Here is an 8223-nt window from a genome sequence, read left to right as displayed (position 1 = left end):
CCCCATTAGTTTAGAAATATTTTAAAATGTACAAGGACTTACCAAATTGCTAATAAATGTCAAACTCTTTAAAGAGCTTATGTTTTAGAGGAATTATGACCTAGTGAGCAGTTTTCAGCTGCCTTCAGAAGATGGGCTAAATGTTTTCTTCACTGGGCTTTTATCAGAGCGAGAAGATATATAGCAATAATGTCTTGATACTGAGACAAGGGCAACAATGGTTTGGTAGAGAAGGAGAGGGAGTCTGGAAATTTCTGAAAATCTAGGCAAAGGAGCAGTGTCCAGAATCCAGAAGGCCAGAGAATCAGTGAGAGTGACTTCAGCAAGATTATGGAATCCATGATCTCTAGAGGTGGTGCAGGCTACAAATGGGTTCTTGACAGTTTTAGCAGTTTTTCTAATCTTTTTACTCTTTGAAGTTGACATGTGTTGAGAAGAATTAGTACCTTTTTAGACAGGAGGTTAATGCACGGGAATTTATGCAGTGGTTTTCAACTTATGGTCATTGAAACAGCAGCAGCAGCAGCAGCAGCAGCAGCAGCATCCAGGTACTTGTTAGAATTGCAAATTTTTGGGCGCAGATGAGACCTACTGAATCAGAAGTCTGTTTTCACAAGTTTCCAGGTGATTCTGATGCATGCTCAAGTTTGAGGGCCACTGGTCTACGTGCCATCAGTGGATTTCAGTGACAGGAACGTGAGATTTCCTGGTGAGGTGGTAAAGATTGGAACTTGGTTTGTAAGCTCTCAGGTGGTAAATGAGTGAATAGGACGTTGAATTTGGTGTTAAAGTTGGCTACAAATCCAACAACAAGATTTTTTTTCTAAAAATCTAGGAGATATCTTGTGTCTTCAGTATAAAATACTCCTAAACCTAAGAAGGGGAGTACTGACTTAAAAAGGAAAAGGAAAAAGGATGATTCTGGGAAACACCAAGACATTCACTTGACTAATGATTATTAAATTGACAACATGAAAATCACTATACCCAAAAGGGAACTTATTTGATGATATAAAATGAAATTTTATCCAAATGAAATCATATAAAAATTAAATATGGAGGGATAATTACTGTGAAATTGTTGAATTTCAATAAAGGCAGTTTTCATTCGCAGAAATTACATTTTCAACTCTGTGCCAGCTCAGAGGCCACATCAGCAGGGAGAAAGAGTCATGGGATTTTTAGTCATTTAGCCTTGGATCTGTTATGTAACAGGTCCATGATGAGAATCAAATGGTATAAGGATTACACGTGAAGGCCCTCTTGCAAATCATTATGCATGTAAATATACTCTTCACATTAAGGTTAATTAATTTGGTAATGTAAAGAATTCCAATTGGAATATGGAATTTTATGAATATTTTCCTTAATCTATGTAACCAGAATTTATTAAGTGGCTACTGTGTGGACAGCACAGTAAGAATGTTCTCTCCCTTTCTCCAGATAACAATAGGAAGAATCAGCTACATTCAAATGAAGGATGAGTAAGATTTTTGGTCACAGAGTTATACTAAAAAGAATATAAAATTAAAAACATACAAATTTTACCTCAAGCCAAACTCAAGGATTTTGAAAATGAGAACCTTTATATGCATAAAGGAAAAACCACATACAAAACAAAAATATCACCTTGGGAATGCCTTACCTTCCCCAAGGTAAGGGGCTCTTAATTTTATAAAATTACCTCTTCTTTTTTTATGAATATTATATGCTGAGCTAATTATTCCTTATTGAGCATTCTTTTTGGCTGAATAGTTTCCCTATCAGACCATCATGAAATGGTAAAGATTGAAATTGTTTTTTAGAAGACTGACTGTAATATCAGACACCGACTAAAAGAAAGATTTCTCAGTTCCTCATATGTCCACTATATGACTTATCTTCCCATTATATTTTTTAGAAATAAATTGTGAATCAGATCTCCATGTGTCATTTTTGTAAGCAATAGTCTTTTGAGTCTTTTTAATAAAACATGTGCTTTCTGCAACTAGATGGCTAGAAAAAAATGGAGTAATATATCTTCCTTGGAGCTCTGGTGAGGATTCTTTTATGTTAATATCCTTTTTAACAAATGAACCTTCAGGGTAAAAGTCCATTCAGCAACACCTATGGGAAATAAATGATAAACAACAAACTGTATCAGAAATGCAGTCAGAAAACAAGACTAGCTCTTAACTTAGTCCTGACTTTTAATCTTGTAGGATATAAACTCATCATAGAAGGCTGGATATATATAGACAGATATAGATATAGATATAAATTTAGATTTATAGTTATCTAACTAGGCAAAAGTACCTCTTCCCATAGCAGGGCAGCCCAAGTCTTTATGATTTATAGTTTGGCAAGAAAATCTTCATTATATTTAAACAGTAAAGAAATTAAGGTGTTGGAAGAATATGGGGAAAAACATTAAAATAAGAAGAGGAGGGTCTAATATTTTAATTATAAGCCATGTATTTCTATACATTAGGTCATATAATCCTCAAGACAACGTTTCAAGGATACTATCTCCATTTTACAGATGAGGTACTGAGGAATCAAGAATATGCTTAAGATCATGGACTGAAAATAGGGATTTATTGCAGAAATCTTAGAATCCAAGTCTTTGATGTTGGGACAGTAAAATCCAGGCGATGCCGGAGCCCTGATGGGTGAACAGTTGATAAAAGCATGTGCAAGCTAACCATGTCTTTCCTAATTTACCACTCCAACCTCTGCCCCTCCGTGCTCCCAGGACTGATGGATTACAATCTCAGGAGACTGCCTCCTCTCAAAGCTGCTCCTCCCTGAGTTGACAGGTAAAATCTTGGCCAAAGGAATTGTTCAAAAGTGGTGGGTATAACAACATAAACTCTAGTATCCAGAATATATAAGTAACTCTTACAACACAATAAGAAACAGACAAATTACCCAATTTAAAAATGGGCAAAGACTTTGAGAAGACATTTCTCCAAAGAAGATATACAAATGCCAATAAGCATGTGAAAAAGTGCTCAACATCATTAGCCAGTAGGGAAATGCAAATCAAAACCACAATGAGTTACCACTTTACACACGCTAGGATATGGAGAAATTGAAACCCTTATTCATTTTGCTGATGGGCGTGTAAAATGGTGCCGCCACTGTGGAAACATTTGGTAGTTCCTCAAAAAGTTATCATGTGACCCAATCATTTGACTCCTGGGTATATACTCAGAAGAACTGAAAGCATATATCCACACAAAAACTTGTACATAAATGTTCATAGCAGCGTTATTCATAATAGCCCCAAACTGGAAATAACTTTGACTTGTTGTATTCATCAAGTAATGAGTAGATGAACTAAATGTGGTATATCCATGCAACAGAATATTATTCCACCTTAAATAGGAAGAAGCACTGATACATGCTTGAAAATATTATGCTAATTGAAAAGAACCAGGCATAAAGGCCACATATTGCATGAGTCCATTTACATGAACTATCCAGGATAGGAAATCCATGGAGACAGCAGATCAGTGCTTTCCAGGGGCTGGGGGAAAGGAATGGAAAGTAACGACCGATGGGTATGAGCACTCTTTTTAGGGTAATGAAAAGGTTCTGGAATTCCATAGTGGTAATGGTTGCATATTCTTGTGCATATGCTAAAAACCACTGAATTGTCCACTTTAAAAGGGTGAATTTGATGGTATATGAATTATACATGAATAAAAAACCATTTATATCTCAATAAAAAAATAGGTTAGCAAAATCACAAGCTGTTCCTTTGACTAGATAAATGAGATCGACAGACTCTAACAAAAATGATGAGGAAAAAGAGAGAAGATAAAATTAAATAAGATACAGAAAGAGAATGGACAAATAAATACAGAAACAGGAGGAATAGAAAAAAATAATAAAAGATTACCGTAATATCCCACAATAACATGAAATTGCTCTATTGGGATTGGTGATGTGTCCTGCTCCTGTTCTCCAATGGCTGTGGGCTCAAGTTTTTATCTTTTCTGGGAGGGTCACTGGGGAGGTGTGAGGCTCTGGGGGAGGCAGCAGCAGGCACCCTTTGAAGAGCCCTCAAAGGGAGCAGGAGTCCTTTTAGTCCAAATCTGCAGCGTTAGGCAACCAACCAGCTGGGAAATTCCTGGAATTGCTGCCAGTGACCTGGAAGTTTCGGCCAGCCATGAGTCTCAGAAGTTATTTTCATCTCTATTTAAGCCAGAGTGGACAATTACCACTAGATGGCATCACATTGCAGCTAGCCAGGATAAATTTGAACTATGCAACTTTGCAACTCTTGGTCCCCAGTTGTAGAGGCTCGTCCCGGACTTTTCATTTAACCTCACAATTAAACATCTCTTCATTAACAAGACTGATTTTTTTTTTTGCATTCTACTTATCTAATTATGCATTTTACTCTACTTTGAATAATTACATGCAAATGAACTTAAAACTTGGGTGAAATAGATAGATTCCTTGAAAAACACAAAATGGCAAAACTAGCACAAATAGAAAAAACTTGAACAGAACCATAGATATTAAATAAATGGAAGTGGCATTTAACAACTTCCGCTCCCTGGAACCCTAGGCTCAGATTGTTTTATAGGTCAATTCTTCCAGACTTTCAAGAAATAGTTGATTCTTAACTCATACTAGATATTCCAGACAATAGAAGAGAATAAAAACTGCCTAGCTCATTTTATGGATCTAGAGTAATAAATAAGATTTAGAATGTGTGTGTGGGTGCACCCTGCTTCTGGGATGTGTGGCTCCCTCAGAACCAGTCAGATTTGGGAGCCTGGATGATGCCCACTGTGCCCTTCTTTGCACATCTTTGCCACAAGGGTGCCAGGTCCTTCCCTGCTCCCTCCTTCCCCCTACCCCCCCAGCAGATGAGAGCTCTATGAACTCCAGATTGGAGACCTCAGTGGTGGGTGGGGACTGATGTCACACCAGGACCTCCGGATTAGAGAAAACTGAGGCCCAGAGAAGGAGAGCGCACCTCTGAAGGTGAGGCTGGGAGAGGAAAAGAGGTACCTGGAGCCTGAGAACCACCAAGCGTCAGAATTGGAAGTGATCACAGAGACCACGGTTTTGGGGACACTGCAGGCATCTCTTCTCTCTCACCAGGCTGAGTGAATGCCCTCTTCTTTGAAGTGAGATTGTAAGTACCTGATAGCCACTCCCTCCTAGGACAGCTGGTAAGAAAGTCCCTCCTGGGACTGAGTTGAAAGCTGCTTCCCTGGGGCCTTCCCTGAAAACACCATCTGCTCCAGCTGCTAAACTGGGAAGGTGAACAGCAACCGTCAGGGAAGAGACAGGGACTTCAGATCTCTGGAGCGGAGGTTACAGACCGAGTTCTAAGAAGGTACTGGCCATGATACACTGAGGACTTGAAGCAGGTGGAGGACAGACCAAGATAGTGAAGGGTCTTGACTGGAGGGGCCAATGGCAGCTGGGTTAGCTGTTTTGCACACAGCTGCTGTTGCTGCACAGCACAGGATATGAACGTGTTGGGAAAATCCCATGTGAACAGAGGCTTCTCTGTTATACTGATATTAATTCTCTGTCAGTTCATATACAGGAATTTCTGCAAGACAGACTGCTTCTAGGAATTAACTTAACCAACACTATGGATGCACTCTATGGAGAAAACTTTAAAAGGTAAATAAAGCACATAGAAGATGATCTGAATAAATAGGGAAACATTCCTTGCTCTTAGAGGAGATGACAATATAATGAAGACGGCAATTATTCCTAAATTACCTATAATTTCAATTCAATCTCAATAAAAATTCCAACTGGATTTTTTAATGAACTTGCTAGCCTTTACTCTAAAATTTATACAGAATAATGAAAGTCCACAAATAGTAAGCCAATCTCTTTTTTAAAAATTTGTGGTAAACGCAAACCATGAGATCTATCCTCATAACAAAAGTTTAAGTGTACACTACAGTATTGTTAACCATAAGCACAATGTTGTATAGCAGATCTCCAGAACTTTTTCATAGTAAGCCAATCTTCAAAGAGAAGAGTAAATGGAGTTATATTTCCTGGCAGATATTAAGATATACTACAAAACCATAGTCATAAAAACAGTGTGATATTAGGGCAGACCAGACAAATAGATCAATGAAACAGAATAGAGAGCTCGACACAGACTCATATAGTGATCGGAAATTAATATAAAGGTGGCACAAGTCAATGGGGGAAAGGCAGAATTGTGTAATAGATGCTATTGGATAAGTGGGCTCATTATATGGAGAAAAATAAGCTTGATCTTATCATAACACCACATACAAAGGCAGGTTCCAAATGAATTAAACATCTAAATGTAAAAGTTGGAACTATACAGTTATTGGAAGAAAATGTAGGAGAATTGTTTTGTGACCCTAGGATGGGAAAAGATTTATTAAACAAAACTTCAAATGCAAAATCCTTAAGAAAAAAGTTGATTTTGATTACTGGCAATGTTCTGGGCAATGTTACTACAAAGATTAGAATGGTAATAAACTGTAAATAAAGTGGCTAATGCCAACAAGGGACTAATATCTAGAACACATGGAGAGCTACTGCAAATTAACAAGAAAAAGGTACAATTCCTAAGGGAAAATGGCAAAGTATAGAAAAAGGAAATTTGCAGAATACATACAAAATTTTGAAAGAACATACACAAATAAAAGAATATACGTTGTTGTTGTTGCCTATGAAGAGGGAGAGAAATGCTAGTGGGCCATGGGGATTTAAAAAATATACATGTGAATAAACAAATAAAGGAGTTAATGAATAAGCAAATAAGAGAGAAGCCTGTGTGGACCAATGAGCCAAGTCCCACCAACTGAGGAGTAGAATTATCTTAGTCCTCTCCAAAGGAGGCCCAAAAAGAAAAGAAAAGTTGAAGATAATCTGTCTCCTTTAAGCTTCAAGCCCACTCCCCCTTCCTAGTCTGATCCCTCGAGGCCATGTGAACATCTTCCCTTTTATAAGTAGGGAAGCTCAGAGGTTGCCTTGATTACCTAAGTGATGTCTATAGGACACCTGGCACAGAGTATATACTCAAATGCTAGTTTCCTCTTCCCCATTGTAATGTCTTCTTTTTCATCTGCTCTCTCCCTAACAGTTCTTTATTTGAAACGTTTAAAAATCCTTCACCACTCGGTTCATTCTCCTCTGTTTTTCTCTCTCTTTTGAAATGTGGTCACCTTTTACTCTACTACAGTGTGTCTCCTGAGGATCCCTCTTTCTGGAGATCACACGTCTATTGATGCAGCCTGGGAGAGCACGAGCAGTTTCAGCAGCCACATCTCCCTGATGACTCATGTTGAGTGACTGCCCCCCAACCCTCTATCTCTATGCCAGAGATCTATCATTTAACTCGTGCTGTGGACACCCTTTCTCTCCCATCCACTCCTTGTACAGTTGTTCTTAGCCCTAAGTAAAAGATAGGACGTGGATAACTGTTGGATTTCATTTTGTTAAATTTGGCCTCAAAGTTGCCCTCAGCCTGTCAATTGTGCTATCAAAGAAGTTACTCCAGCTTTTTATCGTTCTTGAATTTGATAGATGTATTGATAAATAAATGAAAAGCAATAGGATATAAAGGAGTATATGAGGAAGCCATTTGGTTTAACGCTAATTCGGCCTGATCTCGTTTTTCCAAAAGGGCCTGACATGGCCTGTTAAGCATGCATTGTATATCTGCTTTAAATATGTACTATGTCCCAAAGACAGTAATGATGCCCTAAAGATAGGGATGTAACTTCTCCCCATATCAGCATTTCTTTAAGGATAAGCATCTCTTCCTGGGAACTAAGGATTAATTACGGACCTGCTGTGCTCTCCTTGTGGCCACTGTCCTGCTGTGTTCACTAATCTATTGTACTGGCAAAGCATCTCATGACAATTGTAAACGGGGAGTTCCTGTCATATGTGATGTATACTCTTTTTTCCAAGACAGTATATAACCACTCTGTATACCCTACTTCTTTGGTGCCCTTCCTTCCTTGGGGAAGAAAGACCCCAGGCTAGTCCTCAGATCTGGCTCATAATCAACTCACCCCAATTTTGATTTATAGATTGATTATGGATTATTTGTGTCGACAGTATTGTGTAGATTTCCGTGGCCCTTGTGGGCAAAGCTAGGACAAATTGGTGGATGTTACAGAATGGTAGGTGTAGCCTCAACATAAGGAAAACCTCTAAACATCAGAATAGTCTCAACACCATGGGTTTTGGTGGAAGGTAGTGAAT

At 38.4% G+C, this 8223-nt stretch overlaps 1 long non-coding RNA gene across 1 annotated transcript; it reads right to left on the bottom strand.

Moving 5' to 3' along the window:
• Positions 1-1567: 1567 nt before the first annotated feature.
• Positions 1568-4175, bottom strand: LOC139046297 (uncharacterized). The gene is made up of 2 exons (XR_011506138.1): positions 3887-4175; positions 1568-2106 (listed from the first exon to the last, which is right to left on the bottom strand). It is a non-coding gene; the product is annotated as an uncharacterized lncRNA (long non-coding RNA).
• Between the last annotated feature and the right edge of the window lie 4048 nt (positions 4176-8223).

This window comes from Equus asinus, chromosome 9 (assembly GCF_041296235.1).
Source record: "Equus asinus isolate D_3611 breed Donkey chromosome 9, EquAss-T2T_v2, whole genome shotgun sequence".
Lineage (NCBI taxonomy): Eukaryota > Metazoa > Chordata > Mammalia > Perissodactyla > Equidae > Equus > Equus asinus.
The sequence above is the reverse complement of the archived record's forward strand: the minus strand, read 5'-3'. Positions and strand labels throughout refer to the sequence as shown.